Consider the following 6,000-nt stretch of genomic DNA (forward strand, 5'->3'; position numbering starts at 1 on the left):
TTACTCCACTATCTTTCTGCCTAAGATGTTGAATTAGTGTGACGCAGATGAAGTAAAGGCGTTTTTTAATGGATCATTATTTGTTTGGAAGACACGGACGATTGACGTGTACATTACAGGTTTAATAGTTAGCCATGCCTCTTTTTATGTCAAAATCCTGAGGCTTTGACGTAGAAATTATAGTAATATGAGAAATGTGAAGAAATTTGATCTAATGTTTTTTACTTGGATTCAAAACAAACTAAAAACAAGGTCTGTCAAATAAACCCCATTTTTATAATTTTAGAGCATCGTAAGGTGACGTCTTAAGTAATACATCAAAAAGATATCGAACTATTAAACAGAAAATACAAACAAAGTTCGTAATTGCGCATGAGAAAACAAATACTGTATACTGTACGTATACTGAGTAAGCCGACTTCCACAATAAAACGATGAAGATATTGGATGGTTGTCAGTAGAACTTACAATATTTGCACAATGCCTTTGTTATACAAACGTGAAGAAATCCAAATTTATCTTGCTATGATAATACGATTTAACTGTAGATATTTCTTTGAAGGAAAGCACCCGGGTATATAATATCTTAGATCGGTTTTTGTGATATGTGATGAAGCACCTGGTACGTTGATTGTAAAATGATATATTCCAATGCTTCGGCACGTACAGGTACACAGTGCAATACAATTGCAAAATCGTTTTAAAGGGTTCTCTTTGGTTTACAAAGCATAAGGGAAGGAAATCAGTTGATATTTTTCTTTCAGATTATTTCCTGTATGGGCAGTGTGTTTTGAGTGGAAAATCAATATCTAACTTTGATGTTTTTACTCTTTTAAAGATTATAAGGAAGGCTTAACAGGAAAGAGAAAATAAAAACGAATACGGTGTATAGGTTTTAAAAAATACTTGCTTGGGTATTCTTAAGTCTTATTTCCATTTCTCGCGGTCAAACTTTATGACATATGCAATGTAGGGTTACATGATCCAGACTTCTCTTTTTATACTCTTTTTCTTGACAGTACATCACTCATTCGATCCCCTAAAAAGTTAAATACTCTATAGCCAAGGATGCGGATTCTTAACACGATGTATCTCCTCCTTATTCAAGCGCAGAAGCTTATTTCCTCAAACCAGGCCCGTTTTATTACGATTTGGTTACTTTGCTGTTATTTCAACTTTTATGGTAATATCAGGCCTCGATAGCAATTAAAAATCAAGTTTACATGAAAATTAACATAATTGCATAGTTGCAATAATTGTAACTTTTTATAAAACACGTCCTGGAAGACAATGTCGCATGGCTGAATTCTAAAGCTCTCATCAAAGCGCCATTATATTTTTGTCCAGTTGCCTATTCAAAACACACTAGTTTATTATGCGTACATGCTGATGGTGTCACTGGAATCAAAACAGAACTAGTTACACGGATGTTATATCATCCATACCCATATTAACAATAGAATGATACTCCGGATCCCATCAGTGGCGTACCGTGGGTCACGGCATTGGGGGCACCAGCAAAAAATTTGAGTCACTGGGCACGCGAAGCGCGCTCAATTGCCAGGTATACTGATCTAATAGAAGCATTTTAAGGACTATGCCATTAAACAGATATGTATCTCACTGGTTAAATTATGCGAGCGCGAAGCGCGGGCATAAAATTGTTGACATTCAAACTTAAAAAAAGGGACATTATAAAGCAATTTTTTGTAATCATGATACGTACCTGTCTCACTAAACAAACAATGCGAGCGCGAAGCGCGAGCTGAAATTTTTGTACATATTGATCCCAAACAGGGACAAAAGGACTAGTTTTTAGGAATTAATGAAGAGCATTCATATCTCACCAGTCATCTAATGCGTGCGTCAAGCGCTTGCTGATTTTGCAAGCATTACACCTAAACTCATGGAGCACTTTATGTACTCATTGTAATCATGAACATGATATGTATCTCACTAATCAAATGAAAATGTTTGAAATTCAGACCTGAAGAGGGGTATTCTCAGGCTTGTTTGTAGAAATTCACTAAGACCATACGTATTTCACTTACTAAATGATGCTAGCGCGAAGCGCGAGCTGAAAATTTTTGATAGAGTATTCAGACCAGTAAACTAAGGGAAAAATTTAAGGACTGTTTCCAGGAATTCATGAAGAGCAGACATATCTCACTAACGCAAACGTAAGCACTAACTGGGAATATTTTATTTTCAGACCTTAAGAGGGGGCAATTTCTTTAAAGTAGTCATGAAACATGTCATTACATAAAACAATAACTCGATGCGAGGAAATACATTTGGTGTATATTGACTTGAAAACGGGATGTTTTAGTACAACATGATTATATATTTCATCAAATAGAAATTGCGAGCACCAGGATCGAATGATAAACACAATGTCATAGGCCCTCAGCAAAATATGTTACATAAAGTTATGAAAAAATATAAATATGATATATTATAATATAATATAATATAAATAACTTAATATAATAGAATATACACTAGTTTCTTCTTCCTCTACTACGCCTTTCCCTTTTTCCCATTTTTTTCTCATTTTCCCCGTTTTTTTTTTGCCAGCCGATTGGGGGGGGGGGGGCACGTGCCCCCCCCCCCATGCCCCCCCTCCCTAGTTACGCCACTGGATCCCAAATTACTTTTAGTAGAATTACATCCCTAATGTACTTAACAATTTATCAATGTTCAAATTTCCTGCTTAGGGACAGAATATTATTTTCTCAAATGAACCCGGAGAATAAGAAGTAAAATAAAAATTTGTTCACCCGAGCGCATAGGTTTGTAAAATAATGCCTGATACTGTTCAAGGATGCTGCAAGATAAATCCAACCAAAACACAGAAACGATAACCTTCCATTCCCTGCTTCCATTCCCCCGAAACATCATAATCTCCAGAAAGAAGAACATTACTTATTACTTCGAGGTTACATGATATTATACCGTATACGTGTTTGAGAATTGATACTGCTTTGGCTAATCAAAAGGCTTATAAATGGAAATCAATTTAAGAAAGCTAAATTAATATTTGTTGCTGTCGGTTTAATGATGATGATTGTACTTATTCTTTTAACACTGAATACGAATGTATAAGCGCTTCGTTACGCCGGTTTGGCACAGCTTTAGTGATAAGGCGCTCAAAATTGATAATATTACACTATTCTATAGGTTTATTTACGTTATGGTATCCTTTAATGTAAGATAGTGGATATTTATCTTTCTAGAGATGTCTTGCGTCCTATACACTGAGTCGCTTGTTGTGCGTTTATCATTGATGCAATCATGTACGAGAAGATGGAGGGCCAATAAAGAGGTGAAATTCAGAATACTAATAGGAAAGAACATGTATGTTTAGCTTTCAAACGATCTTGAAAGAGACAAGAGTATTTCCCTTGGGGTCTACCTAAGTTCGCTGTTGGTTGTCTAATTTTCTTCATGATCACTCAAAGGAGCTTCGACAAAGAATGAGAGAAAAACAAATATCGGAGGGATAAAATGCACCAAGTCTGTCCTAACAAGAGAGATTTTATAGGCCTGCAACTTTTACGATTGTATTAGTTTACACAAATTGTTTGTTCCCATGCTCCATACTGATTTAATTTGGACATATTAATAAGCGATAATAATTATTATTCAACCAAAATACTCTCGGAAGCATTCGTTGGTGAATCCTTGATTGTATTAAAAGTATACATTAGCAAGTAAAATAAAGATTGAAGGAAATCCATGTCAAGCAAATCTTTCTGGTCCCTTAATTTGAGAGAAATAATAAGAAACGATTCGGCCTATGCAACACAGGAATCTTTTACTCAACAAGAAATAATACCAAGTTTAGGGGACGGAGAGAGAGCGAGTGAAGATGGAATGAGAGAAGAAAGAGAACATAAGCATCGCATCACTGGTATATTGCATGAGTTGGTCTCACTGATGAGAATCTCTTTAACCGATGGTGCCCTTCCACTCCAAGTCTCTATAGCAATTCATCATCATGTCATCATGCTAATGATCCATAATCAAAGACAATGGTAATATAATTACCGAACTGATCATAGCTGGAGCAACAGGCGAGGCGTGACCTGTTGCTCCAGCTATGATAATATTCTTCATAGTGGTAGGCACCGATGACTATTATGCTCCGACGTCAATATCCCAGGCGAAGACCATACACAGCAACACTAATAAGCTGCGAAATTTCTGACGATATTTTGCCCCGATCTCCCTAAAAATATGGTTTGTTACTAATGAAACATGACAACATAGGCCTACATTGCTCCATGACGTTCATATTATGTATTTATCTTCCGTCACCGAGACTCTGGCGGCTATTACTCCCAATACACGACAGGAATGGGTCCGACGACAATGATCAGAACATTTATTTAATCAATCTCTGGCGATAAATTCTCTCGCAACGCTAGATTGCTGGAATTCAGAAATAATTAGGCGAATGCATGCAGCATTGATGTTTCTAGCATTTTTCTCTGATGGGAATCCACAACATAAACATTAATTAATTTATACACTGTTTAGCTAGGCTGTTGCACCACAAAATGTCGACCCTGCACAATATTTGCGAATTTTGACACCACAAATTGTCACCCCTGCACAAATTGTCGCCTTATTTAGGCGACAATTTGTGGAGGAGGGGACACCACAAATTGTCACCCCATTTCACTTAACACAACAAACAAAACAGGTCATGTAGGGTTGCAAATGCAATTAGACCATTTGGTTATTAGACGAATTGGTCATTAGACCAAATGAGAATTAGACCAAGTATATATTGGACCAAATTATTAGTAGACCAAATCGGTTAAGCCCATGTGTTATTAGACAAACGGAGAATTAGTACAATTGTTGTTAGACCTAGTGATTAAAATCCGAATTTTCCACGGGCTCTGCTGCTGTTCTTTCCTTAAGGTCAATTGCCAGTTGGTCTAAACCTGATTTAGCCTCATCCTATACATGGCCTAATTCCATTTCATCTACAACCAGTTTATTTTTTGGTCTAATTGTCATTTTGCCAATTTACAATTCCGTTTAATTTCCATTTGGTCTAAATTTTATTTGGTCTAATATCAAATTGGTCTAACCACCAAATGGTCAATTCCTGTAACAGACTGAAAATATTCATTTGTAAATTAGTAAAATCCGTAGGTTTCTTTACCAGAATACAGCCCATCGTCTTATTCATGCTTTTGTCACATCTCGCTTAGATAATTGTAATTTCCTTCTCTTTGGACTTTCTACAAAAATGACCTCAAAGCTCCAGCGCATCCAAAACATCGCGGCTCGTCTTGTTTCCAGTGTCCCTCGTTCTTCCCACATTACTCCTGTGCTTTGCAAACTCCACTGGCTTCCTATTACTTCTCGTATCATCTACAAAATTCTTCTTCTTGCTTTCAAGTCATATCATGGTCTAGCTCCTTCATACTTTTCTGAACTCCTTCCTTGATATCAGGCAGTTCGAGTTCTACGTTCTGCTTCTCAATCTCTTCTTTCTCGATCTCATATTTCTTACAAACAATACGGTCAACGTTTATTCTCTTATACAGCTTCATTTCTTTGGAACAATCTCCCCCTACAAATTCGCAATGCTGACTGTGTTAATACATTTAAAGTTATGCTTAAAACTTATCTTTTTAAATCTTAAATTGATCATTATGTTTGTTGGCCCATTTGATGGTATTTATTTATTCATGATCTGGTGAGAAAAAGTTGTAAATTGTAATATTAGTTTTGATACATTTTGTTGTGCAAAGTATTTATATTTCCTTTATACTTCATATTTCCTTTCTCTTAATCGCTTAGAGGCAATTTGCGAATTTGCGGTATATAAAATTGTTATTATTATTATTATATATTTGGGATTTAGACGAAAAGGCGATTATACCGACCAATTATATTCGACCAAGTCCTATACATTAGACCAAACTGTTACTAGAGCAAATAAGTTTAGCTTGCATGGTATTACACGATTAAAGTTTG

Source organism: Lytechinus pictus, chromosome 7, assembly GCF_037042905.1.
Source record: "Lytechinus pictus isolate F3 Inbred chromosome 7, Lp3.0, whole genome shotgun sequence".
Classification (NCBI taxonomy): domain Eukaryota; kingdom Metazoa; phylum Echinodermata; class Echinoidea; order Temnopleuroida; family Toxopneustidae; genus Lytechinus; species Lytechinus pictus.